Raw genomic sequence first — 20,329 nt, 5'->3', positions numbered from 1 at the left:
GAGTAAAACCCCTTTCTCTCTCAAGTTCTGGGGCGGCACCTCCACAGCTCCTACCCATAGGAGGGCTTGTACCTCGGGCTAAAAGTTGCTCATGAGACGGGTCCCTTAAGAGGGATGGGCAGAAGAAAATTGAAGGGTAACTGTCCGCCACCATACTCAGCACCCAGTGATCCGAGGTGATGAGGGACCACGCTGGACTGAAGTAGGAGAGTTGGTCTGAAAACAAAAGGGTTTGGGGGGAGGATTCGAGGCAGGAACTGATATATTGCCCTCAGGCACACCTTCAAAAGCTCTGTTTGGGGCCTCCTGAGGATCTGTGCGACCCCGGTAGTGTGGCTGAGGTGGATTGGTGTGGTTGCCTATGCTTCTAACCCCTGCTCCTTTTCTCGAACAGGTTCTGACACAGTAGTGGAGTCGAGAAGTGGGCTGGTTGCTGGGGCATGAAATGCTTCCTCGAAGGAGCTGGGGAGTAGAGGCCCAGGGATCTGAGGGTGGCCCTGGAGTCCTTCAGACCATGAAGCTGTGTGTCCATTTGCTCTGTGAAGGAGGTGGTACCTTCGAATGGGAGGTCCTGGATTGACTGTTGGAGCTCCAGTGGTAGCCCCAAGGGTTGAAGCCAGGAGCATTGCCTCACAAACACTGCAGAAGCTGTCGTTCTGGCTGCTGGGTCAGCTACATCCAGAGCTGCTTGGAGTGAGGCTCTGGCTACAGTTTTCTCCTCCTCTAAGAGGATGGAAAACTCTTGGCTGGAGTCCTGAGGCAGAGAGTCCTTAAACTTGGCCATAGAGTCCCACATATTGTAATCATATTTCCCACGCAGGGCTTGTTGGCCGGAAATACGAAGCTGTAACCCAGCCAGCAAATACATTTTTCTGCTGAACAAGTCTAGCTTCCTTAAGTTTGTCTGCTGCCTGCCTGGCCTTGCCTGTCCCTCTCATTGGCTGCTGTGACCACAAGAGACCCGGGAGGAGGGCCAGAATACAAGTATTCGTACCCCTTGGCCAACACGTAGGATTTCTTTTCTGCCTTCTTTGAAGAAGGAGGCAGAGAAGATGGAGTGTGCCACCCAGGGACCTGACCGGACCCATAACAGTTTTGTTAATGAGTAGAGCAACCTTGGATGGGACTGCTGTGGACAAAATGTCAATGAGGCTATGCGCTAACTCTGAGTACCTCCACCTCCAGCCCCATGTTAGCAGCTACACTTTTTAGAAGCTCCTGATGGGTTCTAAAGTCATCTTGTGGCACCACGCTGCTCAATCCCAAGACAGCTTCATCTGTGGAGAAAGAGGAAGAGGCCTGAAGCAGTGGGGTCTTCCTTCTCTTGTTTGGCCCCAATTACATTCCCCAGGCGCACATCTTGTGTGTTGGTACTGGGCTTAGTACCAGAGTCTGGGTCAGATGCAGAATGGTGAGGTGGAGGGGCCCTCCTCTTGGACACAAGCAAATAGGAATGGTTGGATGGTAGTCCTGGTACTGGGGGGAAGCCCCACAGGTTCAAGAATGGCCACTGGACCTGCATTGGCCATTGTCCTCCAGGCCAGGTGCTGGCAGGTGGACCTACACCGGGATCCGGAGGGATGTAGGATGGGTAGTGGCAGCAGCTCTTAGGCTGGGTGCAGGGCTCAATCTCCAACTCCAAAGAAGAGCTTTCCTGAGGTGACCATGGGGGAGTGGTGCCCCTTACTTCTCCTGGTCAGTCATGAGGGACTGGGGATCGGTGCTTGATCAGGGAAGACCTTGTCAACCACAGGAGGGCCAGTTTGCCTGTGGTCAGTACTGAGGCCCCTGGTGCCAGGTAAGAGCTCGAAGCCCCATGCTCCCTTCTGCTCGTCACACTCATGGGAGCCAGTGGTTGTCCCCATTGGCAGTACCAGGAGGGACAGTGGGTCCCTGGCCACTGCAAAGGCCTCCAGGGTGGAAGGCACCGTGATCCTGGTGGCGTCACAATGACTCCCTGGCATCAATGGGTGATCCCACTCCAGATTCAACAGCACCTGTGGGCAGGGTGAAGTCAATGGTGCTGCTAGGGCACCGGAGGTGGAGTGGTGGTGTTGGGGACTTTATCCCCGACAGTGAAATTCGTTGTCTGATCCCAGAGAGACAAGCAACACCAGCAAGGTCCGATCAAAAGCCCTTTATTGACAAGTGCACGCGTCAGTAAAGGGCAGCTCGTCTCCAGTGAGAACCAGCCAGCTCTTTACAGCTTAGTATTAGCCTATATAGACAGTTTTATTACGTCATACATCACTCACTTGAGCAAAACCCACCTCCCTTTGTTTAACAAACTAAAACTAGACACTTTTAATATACACACATGCCTAGACTTTATGTCTACAACTTTAGATTATTAATTATATCTTAACACCACCCAAAAGTTAGAAATACAGGGGAGTTTTAAACAAACCTATAACTCAACCAGAGAGTTAGAATCTGAACCGTGGGATGCTAGAGTTTCTTATCAGTTCTTCAAACACTGTCCTTAGCACAGCTAATGCTATGCCAGGAATGCAATCCCTGGCTTATCTCACGTTTTCCAGGGCTCTGTAAAACAATGCTGCTTCTCAGTACTTTTCCACTCTGGGATTACCCAGAAACCTCTGTTAGCCTGACTTCAGTCAGGTTGGCATAACTGGTTTTGTGCTACATCTTTATTCAGGCCTAACAGTGGCCTGACATGGGTCACACTCCGCTGCACTCCCCTTGTTTGTCCTTGGGACCAGGGAGCATCCCCTCTCAGGGTACGTCTACACTACAAGACTATTTCGAATCAACTTAATTCGAATTTGTGGAATCGACCTTATGAAGTCGAAGTTGTGTATCCACACTAAATACACTAGTTCGACTGTGTGAGTCCACAGTAACGGGGCCAGTGTCGACTTTGGAAGCGGTGCACTGTGGGAATCTATCCCACAGTTCCCGCACTCCCCGCTGCCCATTGGAATCCTGTGATTTCCCCCAATGCATGCTGGGGGGAAAAATGTGTCGAGGGTGGTTTTGGGTAACTGTCATCATTGAACCGTCACTCCCGCCCTCTCTCCATGAAAGCGCCGGCGGGAAATCTGTTCGCGCCCTTCTCTGGTCGGTTACAGCTCGGACGCCACAGCACTGCGAGCATGGAGCCCGCTGCGATCATCGCTGCACTTATGGCCGTTGTCAACTCCTCACACCTTATCGTCCACCTCTTCCACAGTCAGCTGCTGAGAAATCAGGCGAGGAGGCTCCGTCAGCGCGGTGAGGACAGGAAGTCACAGAGTGGCGCAGACCTCTCACAAAGCAGGGTACGCCGCGCAGTGGAGATCATGGTGGCAATGGGTCAAGTTCATGGTGTGGAACGGCGATTCTGGGCCCGGGAAACAAGCACGGACTGGTGGGACCGCATAGTGCTGCAGGTCTGGGATGAATCACAGTGGCTGCGAAACTTCAGGATGCGTAAGGGCACTTTCCTTGAACTCTGTGACTTGCTGTCCCCTGCCCTGAAGCGCCAGGACACCCGGATGCGAGCAGCCCTGACTGTGCAGAAGCGAGTGGCCATAGCCCTCTGGAAACTTGCAACGCCAGACAGCTACCGGTCACTAGCGAACCACTTTGGCGTGGGCAAATCTACCGTGGGGGTTGCTGTGATTCAAGTAGCCCACGCAATCGTTGAGCAACTGTTCTCAAAGGTAGTGACCCTGGGAAACGTCCAGGTCGTCATAGATGGCTTCAGCGCGATGGGATTCCCAAACTGCGGTGGGGCTATAGATGGGACTCACATCCCTATCCTGGGACCGGCCCACCAGGCCAGCGAGTACATTAACCGAAAGGGCTACTTTTCTATGGTGCTGCAAGCACTGGTGGACCATAGGGGACGTTTTACCAACATCTACGTGGGGTGGCCGGGCAAGGTTCATGACGCGCGTGTGTTCAGGAACTCTGGTCTGTTTAAACGCCTCCAGGCAGGTAGTTTCTTCCCAGACCACAAAATAACTGTTGGGGATGTGCAGATGCCTACAGTGATCCTCGGGGACCCAGCCTACCCGCTAATGCCCTGGCTCATGAAGCCCTATACAGGCGCCTTGGACAGTGAGAAGGAACTCTTCAACTACCGGCTGAGCAAGTGCAGAATGGTGGTGGAGTGTGCTTTCGGACGTCTCAATGGGAGATGGCGGAGCTTACTGACTCGCTCGGACCTCAGCGAAAAAAATACCCCCGTTGTTATTGCTGCTTGCTGTGTGCTCCACAATCTCTGTGAGAGCAAGGGCGAGACCTTTATGGCTGGATGGGAGGTTGAGGCAAATCGCCTGGCTGCTGATTACGCTCAGGCAGACACCCGTGCCGATAGAAGATCCCAGCGGGAAGCGCTGTGCATCCGGGAGGCTTTGAAAGATAGGTTCCTCGGAGAGCAGGGTAACCTATGACTCTCCAATTGATTTACAGAGAAGCTGAACCTGAGCCTGTTTCAGTGACTGTTGACTTCGATCTGCGGTTACATACCCCGTTCTCCGGGTTTCCCCCCTTCCAACACACGTTTTAAAATAACTTTAATGGAACACTGATTATTAATAAAGTTTTCTTTAATTATGAATTCCTGTTCAAGGGTTGAAACATGGACGCGGACTGTGGTGGGTACGGTGTGCACTGATGTCCAGACCGCTTCTACACTAGAGGAATGACAGGCTCCTGCTCCTACAGCGGTCTCTGGGGGGAGGACGGTTGCAGGTGGGTGTGCAGGAAGGGGTGGGTTTGCAGGAAGGGGTGAGGGGTGCCGTCTTTGGGACAGAGTTTGGATGCAGGCTCCGGACTGGGGGTTGGGGCGTAGGAAGGGGTGAGGGGTGTGTGGGAAGGGTGAGTATGTGTCCGTGGATGAGGGCTCTTGCTGGGGCTCAGGGCATCGGAGAGGCTCGTGGCTAGGGGGGAAGGGCATGGTAAGGGCAGCCTGCCTTGCCATTTGTGGATGTCAGGCGCTAGGACCCTGGGGCAGCATACACCTCACATACTGACCCGGGGCAGCATTCACCTCCCAGAATGACCCTAGTGCCTAGTGACTGCAGTCTGTGTGTGTCCTGCTGTTGATCCTGCCCCCAAGTCTGTACCCTGGTAATGGAGGCTGTCCTATGCAATTAAAAAACCCCTCCCCCCCCTTCACACAAAGTCTTCTGACAAGGAAAACGTGACGGAAACAGTGAATAACAACAAACTACTTTTAATACTCAACTACACAGTGGGGGGATGAAACTTGGATTTGGGACTGGGTGATCCTGGAAGGGAAGCACTTCTCACACTTTAGGGAATGAGAGCTGTTTGGTACATGAGCGCTCTGCTGGGGTGGAGTGACAGTTTTCACGGCCCCTAGCGCCCCTCCTTCTTGTGATTTTGGGTGAGGGGGGACAGGACTTTGTGGCGGGGGAAGGCGGTTGCAGATACAGTTCAGGGGGGCTCTCTGCTCCTGCCTGCGGTCCTGCAGAACATCTACAAGGCGCCGGAGCGTGTCCGTTTGTTCCCTCATTAGCCCAAGCAGCGTTTGAGTCGCCTGCTGGTCTTCCTGCCGCCACCTGTCCTCCCGTTCACTGTGTGAGCGCTGCTGCTGACATAGGGTCTCCCTCCACTGTCTCTGCTCGGCCGCCTCGGCTCTGGAGCAAGCCATCAGTTCCGAGAACATGTCGTCCCTAGTCTTTTTCTTTCGCCGCCTAATCTGCGCCAGCCTCTGTGAGGGGGATGCTGGGGCAGTTCGTGAAAGAGCCACAGCTGTGTGATGGGAAAAAGGAAGTGATTTCCTTGAAAAGATACATGTTTGCGAACACTGAACACAGTCTAGTCAGTTTCTGTGAACAAGACCATACAGGGCACCTAGTCTCACGAGCTCTCAGGACAAGTTCGAGATTTCGGAATACGCTTTCATTGGCTGCGGTCTTGCACAGGAGATCGGACAAGCGGGGCGGTACAGCTGAATCCGTGTAGCAGCCAGGCCTGGTAAGCACTACACTATAGGCTGCTTAACAGTTAATGGATAGCTGTGCCCTCCCGCTGAAGGCAATCTGGAAAGCATAAAGTCTGACCCTGTTCCAGCCCCTCGCGGCTGTGCACGGGAAAGATCACTGTATGTTTTTCCTCTGTGGCCTCCAACACGTGGCTGTTAAGCGAAGGTCATTGCTATGCAAAGTAAAAGTCAAGCATTCACAATAGTAACAGAACACTAATTGCCCTAATTAGATGCAGCAGTCGCCGAATGAGATTAGCCTGAGGCGGGTCACTCGGAGAGAGAGAGAGCGGATGCTGCTCGAATCCCTGCACAGACCAGGACCGTACGCTGCAATGCTGGTGGAGGCAATGATTCCGCTGTACATTAGGATGGCCTGGCGCGGAAGAGTGTGCTTCCACGGAGCACCAAATAAGGCACCTCTCCCCAGGAACCTCCTGCGGAGACTTTTCGAGCTGCTCTCTGAGAGCTTCGTGGAACTGTCCCAGGAGGATTTCTGTTCCATCCCTATCTGTGTGGACCTTCTCTTTATATAGTTTTTTAAGCAAAAGGTTTCATATAGTTTTTACATATTTTTTATTCCTGTTTTTTAAAAAATAAATGTTTCCATGTTTATAGCACTTACCGACTGATCCTTCCCCTGATTCTGAGTCCGGGTTAACGGCCGGGGAGGGTTGGTAGGGGATCTCTGTGAGGGTGATGAAGAGATCCTGGCTGTCGGGGAAAGCGGTATTGTAAGCGCTGTCGCCTGCGTCGTCCTCCACAAACCCTTCCTCATCTTCCCCATCGGCGAACATCGCTGAGGAACTGCCCCTCGACACTATCCCATACTCAGAGTCCACGGTCACTGGTGGGGCAGTGGTGGCAGACCCACCTAGAATGGCATGCAGTGCCTCGTAGAAGTGGCAGGTCTGGGGCTGTGCTCTGGAGCGTCCGTTTGCCGCTCTGACTTTTTGGTAGCCTTGTCTCAGGTCCTTGATTTTCACGCGGCACTGCGTTGTATCCCGGCTGTATCCTCTGAGTGCCATGGCTTTGGAGACCTTCTCGTAGGTCTTTGCATTCCGTTTGTTGGAGCGCAGCTCCGAAAGCACAGACTCATCGCCCCACACAGCGATCAGATCCAGGACTTCCCGGTCTGTCCATGCTGGGGACCTCTTTCTATTCTGGGATTGCATGGACTCCTCTGCTGGAGAGCTCTGCATCGTTGCAGGTGCTGCTGAGCTCGCCCCGATGTCCAACCAGGACATGAGATTCAAAGTGCCCAGACAGGAAAAGGAATTCAAATTTTCCCGGGTCGTTTCCTGTGTGGCTGGTCAGAGAATCCAAGCTTGGACTGCTGTCTAGAGCGTCAACAGAGTGGTGCACTGTGGGATAGCTCCCGGAGCTAGTAAGTTCGATTTGCATCCACACCTAGCCTAATTCGACATAGCCATGTCGAATTTAGCGCTACTCCCCTCGTCGGGGTGGAGTACCGAATTCGAACTAAAGAGCCCTCTAGGTCGAACTAAATGGCTTCCTGGTGTGGACGTGTGCACGGTTAATTCGAATTAACGCTGCTAAATTCGAATTAAAGTCCTAGTGTAGACCAGGCCTCAGACTGTTGCTTCTTATGTTTCTTTCTTGTCATTGTAGATGGAGAACAGTGCCAAGAAACATGCTGTGCTGGAGGGGCACTTCGTACTGAAGCTGAGGTGCTCAGTGCCAAATCCAACTGGCTTGGCTTGGACACTGGCCTAAATGCGGCTTCCATTAGGATAGCCCTTAGTCTAGCCTCCCTGTCTTTCTTTGCACAAGACTTAAAGTCTCGACAGTTGACAATGCTCTCATATGTGAGCCTCTCCCAGACACTTCAGACAGCTGGAGTGTGGGTCGCTCACCAGCATAGACTTGCTGCAGGAGGCACAGGGTTTGAAGCCAGAGGACAGGGACATACCCAGCCCCAGTGGCAAAGGCAGCCCCTCTATGCTAAGAGAGGGAGCTCTATCTACGCCAATGCTATTTACACTACTACTAAAACTAAGACTAAAACTAAGCTGAAGAGAAACCACTGAATAACACTTTGCTGAAGCAAGAGTTGTTCCAGCGACTGTCACGGGGAGTAAGAAGGAATTGAGAGGGTGCCGGGCTGGCAGTGCCCCTTATAACGGCACATAAGCAAAGCGTGTGGCACCAAAAGGCACTAGAGCTGGCCTGACTGATACCACTATGGAAAAAATTTCTGGCAATGGTGCACACGGTATGCACATACCTGATGTAGAATGGACATAATCACTTGAAGAACTTGCTTTTCATATTTAAATGAAATCTATGATTCCCCCATAATCCTGACTCTGGGAGCTGGGTCTTTATGGCTGAAGGAATACAAGGCACTATCAAGGCCTTGAGAAATGGGCAGGGATAGGGGGGTTGCTAGTAAAATGGTGCCTGAGTCAGGAGGTGAAGTTAGGCAAATTGGTTATAGTCAACTTTGTAACTGTTAGGCAAATTAGACCTTTTCTGGGGAGGTGAGGGACTCTCTGTCAGAGCCAGAGACTTAGCAGGAGCTAGCTGTAACTGCTAAGCACAGAAACAGTTGACAACTGTGGAAGAAAAACTCCACTCTCAGATTGGAAGCAATAAAATCAGAGACAGCTTTATTCAAGCAATTGCAAGGGAAGAATACAGCTGGCAGAGAGCATCAGTGTCTCAGTTTCTCCAAAACACAAGCAAAATCACGCAAGCATTTATACTTCTTTGTGACGTGCATTAATTAAAAACATCTGCATTTTATTTAGGCTATTTGCTCTCTATTCCAGTATTTTCTCACTCTCTCGTCTCAAAACATCGTTATCTCAAGGCTAGGTCACACTGACTACTCTGCATTTTCCACTCGCTTCTGACGTGAGCCCTGCTTCTACAGGTCTCACGATATTAGGCTAAGACTTAGCTCAACGGTTGCTCTGTTTCTTAGGGTACGTCTACACTACGGGATTATTCTGAATTTTCATAAACCGGTTTTGCAAAACAGATTGAATAAAATCGAGTGCGCGCAGCCACACTAAACACATTAAATCGGTGGTGTGCGTCCACGGTCCGAGGCTAGCGTCGATTTCTGGAGCGTTGCACTGTGGGTAGCTATTCCGTAGCTATCCCATAGTTCCCGCAGCCTCCCCCGCCCCTTGGAATTTCCGGGTTGAGATCCCAGTGCCTGATGGGGCAAAAATCATTGTCGCGGGTGGTTCTGGGTAAATGTCGTCAGTCACTCCTTCCTCTGGGAAAGCAACGGCAGACAAGCATTTTGTGCCTTTTTTCCCTGGATTGCCCTGGCAGATGCCATAGCATGGCAATCATGGAGCCTGTTTTGCCTTTTGTGACTATCGCCGTATGTGTACTAGATGCCGCTCACAGAGGCGATTCAGCAGCGCTACACAGAAGCATGCTTTTGCTTTTGCATGACAGCAGAGATGGTTACTAGCCATACTGTACCATCTACCATACCATAAATTGGTAATAAGATGATCATGGTTACCAGTCCTTTTGCACTGTGCCATTTGCTGCTGTCATAAGTGACCCTGGCTGATCAGCCAGGGGCGCAAAAGCCAAAATTGGGAATGACTCCCTGAGTCAATCCCTCCTTTTTGGTATCTAAAAATAGAATCAGTCCTGCCTAGAATATGGGCAAGTTTACTAGAAAACCACTGTATCATAGAACCAGAGAGCACAGCTGCTCTGTGTCAGATCCAACAGAAATTATGAGCTGTATGCTATTGTGGAAGCAGGGAAAGCTTCAATAAGGATTTGAAGCGGATTTTAATGTGTGTCAGTCAGTTAGCAAGAGTCAGGCCATACTGTAACCCTAATGACGTGAGACTTGTAGGAGCAAAGATAGTGCGAGGCGACAGGACAAGAACTGTGTACAAAGTTATTACGACCTTGCAATCACTAACCAAAATGCAGGCTTGCTTTTCTTAAGAGAGAGACAAATAAGATAAGCCTTTCTGCTATGTATAAACAAAATGTATTTGTTGCTTTTTACTGTCTCCATGATTGCTAGAAATTGTCTGTAACAAAGGTATAAAGGCTTGATGTAATTGTTTACCAGTTGAGAGACCTGTCCAGGACTGGGGCGACCCTGTGTCCTATGGCACTCTCTCCCTCCATTGTAATTACTGGAGAAATAATAAAGTATTTGATTTTGCTGCACCCAAACAAAAAGCGAGAACTGAGTTTTTCTTCGACAATTTGGGGGCTCATCCGGGATGGCAACGCCCACGGACCCACAGACGGCTACTACGGATCATTCCCCTTCGAACCCCATGGCGCCACATGAGAGGTATGAGACCTTTTGAAATCTCTATTGGGGTATCGGAGGAGGACTTTCCGTGAGGACGTCTGTCTCTGTTGGGCTCACGCCATCTGAACTTATTGACTGTGCAGCAGGATCAGATGCAAAGTGGTATTGGGGAGAGGCCCCAATAAGGTTAGTTTATAGCAGTACTGGGAACTGCTGAGTTGGCCAAGGAAATGCATAAGGTAATGCATAAGGTAATGCATAGGTAAATGCATTAGAATGCACCGGTGCTGAGGGGTTTTTACCGCCTCAAGAGGGGTTGTCATACCGCCTCATGGTATTGGTCCGGACCAGGTAAAGATGCATCGTGGTTTAAAAAATAAATAAATAAATAAATAAAAATTTAAAAAGAGATAAAAAGGTTAAAAAAGGGTTAAAAAGGAAGAAAACAGGCCTTGGTGTGTGTGTGTGTGTGTGTGTGTGTGTACACCAGTGTGAGTGATCGTTATCGGAAGACGCCCAGAGTACCCTGTGAAGCGGAAGCTAATGATCAGGACTGCTCTAACGCAAGCCCAGTAACTAGTGGATCTTTAGGAGATCCGACCCACGGTGGGCTGACTCAGCCTGGCATAGTCCGGCGAGGAAGCTGCCTGGGTCTAGGGGTGTGTGAACCCATCTTCCCTCCCCTTTCCCTTCTGTGTGGGCTACTGACAATCTGTTCGTCTCACTGGATGCAATTAGAGTACGCGGCGCCGTCTCCCAGAGACTAGCCGACGCTCTTTGCTGAAGGGAGGTGTAGGAGAGTCGTAGTCTTCCTTGTGAGTCTCTCCTGTGTGAGTGCCCTGTAGGGAAAGATCCTTAGTTTCTGAGCCGCTAGCGCGGACAGGGCACCCTCTCTCTGTGTGTAAGGGGAAAATGGGTAAGGGACTGTCTAAACATTCCACCTTACCCCCTAAGGGTACCCCAGCATATTACATGTACGTACATTATGGTCCTAAAACCTGCAGGTATTTAGCGAATTGGAATCTTCACACGCGTGAAAAGCCATCTAAACAATGCCCATTAGAAGGTACCTTCAATCTAGATAAGATCATATATCTCAGAGGAGCTTTTAATTACCAAACAAAAGCCTCTGACACAGTGTGAGCAATTTGTCTAGGAACGGGTTAATTTGAAATTCAGCTTAGCCCAGAGATAAAGGGGAAGTTGTTTTGTGTTCAAGGTCAAGAATCAGTGCGGACTATGCGAAGTGCAAAGAAAAACCGCTTTCAGCCCCAGCTGCTTGTGGAAAATAGAGACGGGGCAACCCAAAGGCAGTACAAGTTACAGAACTGAGATTGCATTTGCAAAGCTTGACGGTTCAGTGAGATCCAACAGTTTTTGCAACCCCGAAGCCGGACAGGCAGCTGACCTGAACTGGAATCTCTGAAAGAGACGCCGCAGGAGACTCCAGGGTGTAAAAGAACACCCATCCCAAGAGCAGAAGCATGTTGGAAATTCTGGACAAGCTGTATACAGGATAATCTCCCGTCCACCTATTTCCCTTCTCTGAACGTTATACACAGACGTGGCCAGTCTGGATGTGTGTAAGTATTAAAGTGGCTTAAGGCTTGGGGCATTCATATTTTTCCTGTGTGAGGTGGGAGCATTCCCAACACTCTCCATTGTTGTTTTATTATTTTTAATGAAGCTTTAAAATTTGATTATATGCAGTGTCAGTCTGATCACCTGACATGAGGGATAAATTAGTAACAGGAATTTGTCACAGTTTGGTGAGCAATTATGTCTGGGGGAGCCCTGCAGAATTTACACCATCTATCTGTTTTACCCTTGTTATTTTATGTTTGTTTTGTTTGGTGCTGTTGGTGTTATTTGTTGAGAATAGCATGATTAAAGGTGAGCCCTAATAGAATAAGGAAACACTATCTGGTTTTGTTCTGTTTTGTTTTACCGGTTACTGTTGTTTTTCTGCTCTGTTCAAAGGGGTTTGGATTATGTGTTAAGTAAATGGCCTTTACCCAATGGCCATGTATTTTTGCCCAGGTGGCAAGCCTTACTAGGGAGGACTCGGGTAGTCTTGTAAGTAAAAATGTTTTAGGGAAAAGACCTGAAGGGTGGGGGCTAGTTGTGAAGCCCACCCTCCTAGCTAAACTGGTAGTGGCACAAGTTGTGCCTAGGATAGGGACGGCTCAGCGAGAAAAAAAGGATCGGGCCCAGGCGGGCAGGCAACAGACAGAGAGATTGGAAAACACGTTGGAAACTTTTGAGGGTGTAGTGGAAAGAAGGAGTAAGTGAATATGAGCATGAGAATTTCAAATACTCAGAAGGATATTTGGAATGGTGATTTGAATTGGTAAAGTGGCTGTTGGAAGGGAGTTGCTGGAGGGAACAGCAGTTGAACTTTGTAAAAATGCTAAAGAGAACAGTTTTTTGGTGTCTTTGACATGTTTGTAAATAAATTCAGGCAAATAAATTTATTAGATTGTAATAATTTGGCTGTGACCAATTTTGTTGAATTGGCTGACAAATGGATATAGTGCTATGTAATTAAAATTGTATTAGGCTCTAACGGCACTGTAAGAGGTGATGTTTTCTGTCAGTGTTTCAAAGCAGGAGTTAAAAGTAAAAAAAGCAAGCCAGAAAGCATCTGTGTTAATGCAAATTAACTAACTGATAAGGTAGAGGCCGCTGAACCAGGGCTGTCTAAGAAACACATACGAGGTAATATGGGGTAGTTCCCCTGTTTTGCCTAAAATCAACAAGGGTATTTGTATATTTTAAGCAATGATTGACTGCCCAGAAGGGGTAGACCTCTGTTTTTGTCTTTCAGATAATCAAAGAAAACTAATGCCAGCTGAACAGCATTCAACGTACCATGATTTACTGGCACAGTGAAAATTATGTTGTGTGTTCTATGTTCTGTCTTGTGGTGTTTGTCTCGTGGCCAGGATTGTTGTTTAATATTTTCATGGGATGGTCTGATTTGAACTCAAGCGGAAGTGTTGGCTTGAAATGCAGATACTTGTTTTGTTCAACTTAGAATACAAAGTGTTTGGTTACATCAGAAAAATGTGATATACTAAAGTCTAATACATTTTCTTCAGTAAGGGAAAGAAACTACATTGGCCAAATCTTTTAATTAAGAATTGTTGTTAAAATTTGCATACCAACAGTCTTTGGAAGCAAGGACATGAAAAGTTAACCCACTCCACATATTGTACAAGGGATCCTTCTGGCTACCTCAGACTTTTAGCCAGAGGGCTGGGGATGGTGGAAAGCTTTTGGACTAGAGGTTATATTAAGTGAACTTCTCAAAGTGGGTGTGCTTGTCCTGGCTTGTTATTCCAAAGTTCTGTAATAAGGTTATTTTCGTGAAAGGGTATATGTGGCATACATTGAATAATATGACTAATGTACTGTATAACAGTAATGTTTATGTGTTCATGGTATAAAAGAAGGTGTATAAGTAAAGAGTAAAAGTTTCCTTTGTATGTTAACGAAAAAAAAAAAAGCCAAGAAGGGAGAAAAAAGAGAATAGCTAACATGCTCAGTCTAGGAAAGGGGGGATGGTTGCTGTAGTTAAACGAGGTTGGTGTGCAGCGGGCAGCCCACCCTCCTCCTTGGGGACCTTTTGTAAATATTCAGATTGATTTTATTTCAATGTCTAAATGTTGTGGTTATGGATATGTATTAGTTTTAGTTGATGTATTTACCAATTGGGTTGACGCTTTTCCCTGCAGGAAAGCAGATGTCAGGACTGTTGTGAAATTTTGCTTAAAGATTTTGTGCCACGTTTTGGCATCCCTGTGAGTATCAACAGTGATCGTGGAACTCATTTTACTGGACAGATTGTAAAGGAGTTATGTGCAGCTCACTGCCCTCACCAACCACAGTCTGCTGGGACAGTGGAACGCCAGAACGGGATTTAAAAAAAATAAACTGGCCAAGATTTGTGCTGAAACAAACTTAAAGTGGCCTGATGCCCTTCCTTTGGCACTGATGAGTATGAGAGCCATTCCCAATCGAAAGACTGGACTCAGCCCTCATGCAATTTTGACAGGACGCCCAATGTGACTACCAGCTGCACCCCCACTAACCCCAGCTCAGATGGACGTTCATTTGATGGATAACATAATGCTTAAGTATTGTCAGGCACTAATGAAATGTGTTAAGTCTTTTTATACACAGGTGAAGGAAGCACTACCGAAGGATCCTGTGCAACCTTGCCACTCCTTGAAACCAGGAGACTGGCTCTACATAAAGATCCATCAACGAAAGACTGCCTTGGCTCCACGCTGGAATGGCCCTTTCCGAGTCCTGCTGTCTACCAACACCGCTGTGAAGTGCCAAGGACTGACTGCCTGGACCCAGGATTCTCACTGCAAAAAGACCCCTCCACATCAGATGAATTTTCCTACTGATGATTAGCCTATTCTTCTTCTAGCTCGACTGTGCTTCTGGACAGCAGGGAAAAAGGACAAGGTGACGTACTGGCAACCTCTCCCTTGTCCACTGACAGACCAACTGTGCCTTTAGACTTTTCTAGAAAAAGCACAGCCATTACAGGGTGATATGTGATGGCAACCTCTCCCTGTAGGGTGCTAAACCACAATTGTTTTGGGAAAGAAGAAGAAACACTCACTCCACTGACATTGCCAAAGTCCAGGAATTTGAGAACAGGACATTGAGAACTGACCCTGGTGAAGAAACAAAGAATTGTACGAAGACTTGTACACTGGCAGGAAGAAGTTATGGGACCCATGCTTGGGGATGTGGTATTAATTGGATTTTGGGGTTTGATCTACAGGCTGCGCCCTGTGTTTTGGATAAATCCATCAGGATGTATTGCCCTCCCCAATTGGATTTTAAATGACATTGCCCTTATCAGGTTTTCAAATCACTTCTACATACCCAGATTGCTCACAAGGGGCTGCTATTAGATTAGCACAACAGAGGGCCTGGGTTATTTCCTCTGGAAAGAAAGAGAACTGAGCAGATCCCTGTGGCCCAATATCTTAAAAGCCAAGAACATGATAAGAAATTGGGCCAACTGGAACAGGCTACTAGCCTTATTCTTGAAACTCAGCTATCTTAAGTACAGGCTGGAGTTGGTGAGTTACATATCATTTCCACCCTTAGTTCTATGACCCAGAAGTTACTGACAGAGATGGTATTGAATATCTCTGAGGCTGGGAAGGCATTGCAGTGGGATCTAGACCAGACTTGGCCCACTGCCCTTACAGACGCATCAGGAGTACCATCTGATCTGTGGTCATGGAGACATACTTGGACACTTTCTGAATGGAAGTGTGGACATTCACAGTGCTCCTTCCAAGCATATGGACCGGTTAGGATGGGTGTGGGCTCCCACATACCGAATCCTGCTGGGTCCGTGCGGAGGATGCCTGTGGGACTGTAATTGTTTACTGAGACATCTGGGAAATTAGACCACCTGGTATATCCAACTGCTTTCTAGACAGTACCCATAGAATAACACCTGACGTTTGGATAAGGATAGAAAGTCAATGGACATTTTGGCCGTTAGAACCACCACAGCTCAGTGTATCTATAAACTGAAGCCAGGGGAAGTTGTCACTGTTTATGACAATATTTGTTGAGAGGGTGGAGGTCAAGGAACTACCCTGATGGGACACCCACTTTTTTTTTAAGCTAATGATAGCTATGTGTACGTTGATGTCACCACTTTACAAGATATACATATTAATCTTACCACTGCTGCAGGCAATCATATTTCCTGGCCTGCAGATAGAATGTTGCAAGTAGCTCTTAGATTTCAGGTATATTTTAATTGGACTAGAGTAGTGCCTGATCGGTTTCAAAATTTGCTTTCATTATTACCAGAGGTTCGAAGAATCTCTGAATTGCAAGGGCAAATTCATATGCTTCGGAATATATATATCATGCTGAACAGAATGCCTTTCATACAGCTTATAGAGTGTCTACTTTATGTATTAAGTATGATGTATTGTGCTTTGTGACCAAAACTGTACAACAACCCCATTATTTTATTCCTATGGGAATGTTATTGTTTGTAGTGTTGTTAGTTAGTTTAGGATTATGTTGTTGTTGTAAAAGACGTAATGATAGTAATAATACCTTTCATGTTCATGCTAATCATGCATTGTCATTACATCCCATGAAAAACCCTAAGGTTGACATATCTGCTGTAGAATCTGAAATCCATGGATTAATGCAAATGGAGATTTGAAAATATTTGTTGTACTAGAAGTACAAAAGGGGGGAGTGTGGAAGCAGGGAAAGCTTCAATAAGGATTTGAAGCGGATTTTAATGTGTGTCAGTCAGTTAGCAAGAGTCAGGCCATACTGTAACCCTAATGACGTGAGACTTGTAGGAGCAAAGATAGTGCGAGGCGACAGGACAAGAACTGTGTACAAAGTTATTACGACCTTGCAATCACTAACCAAAATGCAGGCTTGCTTTTCTTAAGAGAGAGACAAATAAGATAAGCCTTTCTGCTATGTATAAACAAAATGTATTTGTTGCTTTTTACTGTCTCCATGATTGCTAGAAATTGTCTGTAACAAAGGTATAAAGGCTTGATGTAATTGTTTACCAGTTGAGAGACCTGTCCAGGACTGGGGCGACCCTGTGTCCTATGGCACTCTCTCCCTCCATTGTAATTACTGGAGAAATAATAAAGTATTTGATTTTGCTGCACCCAAACAAAAAGCGAGAACTGAGTTTTTCTTCGACACTATTCACAGGGGGTGCTCCTGCAACAACCCCACCTGTTGATTCCGTTCTTCCCCCAGCCTTTTGGGGCTACCATAGCATTGTACCCCCCCTTGTGTGATGAAGTAATAAAGAATGCAGGAATAAGACACGGTGACTTGTTAGTGAGAAATGAGTGGAAGGCAGCCTCCAGCTGCTATGATAGTCCAGACAGGACAGTAAGGAGTGTGGAGGAGAGGAGCCCAGCATCCCTCTGCTAGTCCAGGGGCAATTGAATCTTTTCTTTACACATGAAGGGTGGGGGCTGATGGAGCTCAGCCCCGTTGCTATGATGACGATGGCTACCAGCCATACTGTACCATCTACCAGGAAAAATTAGGACCAGGCGCCCTTGATTGACCTTACCGATGCTAGTCGGCACGGTTACCAGTCCTTTTGCACTGCCCCATGTGCCAATAGGCTGATGATGAGGACGGGTACCAGTCGTTTTGTACCATCAGCCACCCATGGTGGGGGGGGGAGGGGAGTAAGGATATTGGCGTTGAGTGCTGCAGCATCGCATCTATCTGCAGCATTCAGTAAAGATAGGGTGACATGTAAAAGAGTCAACAGAGGATTGTTTTCCCTTTCACTTCTGGGGGTGGGTGGGGGGGTGCGTAGATTGCCGAGCTATGCCCTGACCCACCGCGGACACTGTGTTTGACCCTAGAAGCATTTGGAGCTCAGCCAAGAATGCAAATACTTTTCGGAGACTGCAGGAACTGTGGGATAGCTTGAGTCCTCCAGTCCATGAGCGTCCATTTGATTCTTTGGCTTTCTGTTATGCTTGTCACGCAGCAGTGCGCTGAGCCCCTGCTATGGCGTCTGTCTGGAGATTTTTAAAAAATGATTTTGAATTTCGTCTTCTGTAACGGAGCGCTGATAGAACAGATTTGCCTGCCCTTACAGCGATCACATCCGCATGGTCCATGTGGGAGCTCTTTCTTTATTTTGATTTTTAACTGCATCGCCACACGTGCTGATCGGAGCTCCACGCTGGGCAAACAGGAAATATTCAAAAGTTCGTGGGGCTTTTCCTGTCTACCTGGACACTGCATCCGAGTTCAGATTGCTGTCCAGAGCGGTCAGTGGTGCACTGTGGGATACCGCCCGGAGGCCAATACCGTCGATCTGCGGCCACGCTAACCCTAATCCGATATGGTAATACCGATATTAGCGCTACTCCTCTCGTTAGGATATAAAGGGCCTCTCAGTGTGGACGGGTGTGGCGTTAAATCGGTTTTACGCTCCTAAAACTGGTTTAAACGCCTAGTGTAGACCAGGCTTTACACTTAAATGGCAACTTGAACCCTCTCTTTCTTTCCCTGCTTCCACACCAGTGAGTGCTATGCAAGCAGTTGCAGGCAGACACAGCCCAAGTAAAGCTGAACCTGCGGGCAAGAGGTGTAGGGGGTAAGTTAGGAAAAGCAGCTCAGAAGGTCCATCGACAGCCAAAATCACGGAACCACTGGAAGATGTGATGGGTTCTGTTTCGGACTCTGCTGTATCTGATGGGTCCTTACAGTATTTAGGTGGGGACAATTAATTCATATAATCATCTAATATGCTATTGGGCTGACCAGCCTTTGGACTAATAAAGGTACTTTCAGTTAAAGTACCTTTATTGGGTGGGCAAACTTTTTGACCCAAGGGCCTCATCGGGAAATAAATTGTATGGCGGGCCATGAATGCTCACAAAATTGGGGTTGGGGTGTGGGAGGGGGTGCGGGCTCTGGGATGGGGCTGAGGAGTTTGGGGATGTAGGCGGGTGCTCTGGGCTGGGACTGAGGGGTTCGGAGGGCAGGAGGGGGATCAGGGCTGGGGCAGGGGTTGGGGCGTGGGGAGAGGCTCAGGGGCACAGGCTCCGAGTGGCGCTTACCTCAAGTGTGGTGCAGCCCCGACCCAGCGCTCCGGCCAGAACGTCAGAGCAGTCCCAAGCTGCGTGGTGTGGCCCTGGCCAGAGCGGGAACGAGCCAAATGGTGAGTCCCCTGACCCAGTGCCCCAGCTGGAGCCTGAGCGGGACTGAGCTGCATGGTGCATCCCCTGACCCAGTGTCCCAGCTGGAGCCCCAGAGCAGGGCTGAGCCGTGTGCGGCCCGTGGGTCGTAGTTTGCCTACCCCTGGTGTAGACTCATTGAACCTTATGGGGAAGGGATAAAGATTCCCAACAATGGCAAATACCAACTATTGCCCAAGTTGGCCACATGCTATTTACACTGGCCCTCAGCAGCTGAAGTAGCTCAGCTGGGCCATGCATCTCAGTGCTTGGAAGCAGAAGGAATTTCAGATCGGGATTCCAGGCTCTGCAGGTCATGGCCTTTGGCTGGACAAAGGCAAAGGAGGGAGACGCCAAGCTGGACTGTTATTCAAAGGGGACTCAAAGGTGAATGTTGTGCAATAGGGCCCACGATCCCCCAAAACATCATCAAATAAAAGGGAAAACTAAAAATCCAGCTGTCAAATGTTTAGAGGTCTGTGTCATGGGTGGACACACCAGGGAAGTGCTGTCTGGGATTAAAGCCTATGAAGCCTGTTATGTGCCTGATGTTTGTGCCCGCCCACTTCATCTCACCCTGGTGGCACTGGAACCCCAGGGGGAGTGGTAGCTGGTACACACCAGGGGGCAGTTTTCAAGGGCAGGAATAGTCCCATGTCTGTTTAGATGCACTTTTCTTTCAATCAAGATGATGCAGAAGGCCCCCCTCCCCCATGCTGGGGATGATTCCCACCTGTGAACAGCAATGGGGACATTTCAAAGTGGAAGGCTACTCTAGGATCTTGTGCAATTACTTCTCCTGCTGTGTTCACCACCAAATGCCCCTTGGCCCAGGGAAATGTCCACAGGCCCATTTTCCAGTGGGGGGAAACAGAGAGATAGGCAGCGTAAGTGACTTGGAAAAGGTTACATAGAAAATGCAGGGCAGAATGGGGAACAGAGCTCTGCTCTCGATGGCAGCAGCTCTAGGTCTGAGCCAATAGCACCGGGCCTCACACAACAGACTTCAAATTGCTGACTTCAGACCACCACACAATGGAGCTAACAATTCTCACCCACCTTTGTGAAAGACTGAGATCTGTAGGCAACAGTGTGCCGTGCAAGTGCAATGGAGTGCCCTTAGCCATCTTCTCAGACATTAAGCCCAGAGAAGGTCAGTAACATGGCAGGGAGGTCACATGGCCCCAGTGGGTGGCATCAGCTGTGAAGCCATGAGAACTGGGCTCTAGTCTTGGGGCTGACACTTATTTTGCATTTTCCTTCTCAGTGTTCATAGTGAAGGGAGCTGACACACTTTTTGGGGGTGTTGTCCCTGACATCAGCAGGGCCAGGGATTGCACCCTCCGTCAG

The sequence above is a fragment of the Mauremys mutica genome, chromosome 20 (assembly GCF_020497125.1).
Source record: "Mauremys mutica isolate MM-2020 ecotype Southern chromosome 20, ASM2049712v1, whole genome shotgun sequence".
Classification (NCBI taxonomy): Eukaryota; Metazoa; Chordata; order Testudines; family Geoemydidae; genus Mauremys; species Mauremys mutica.
The sequence above is the reverse complement of the archived record's forward strand: the minus strand, read 5'-3'. Positions refer to the sequence as shown.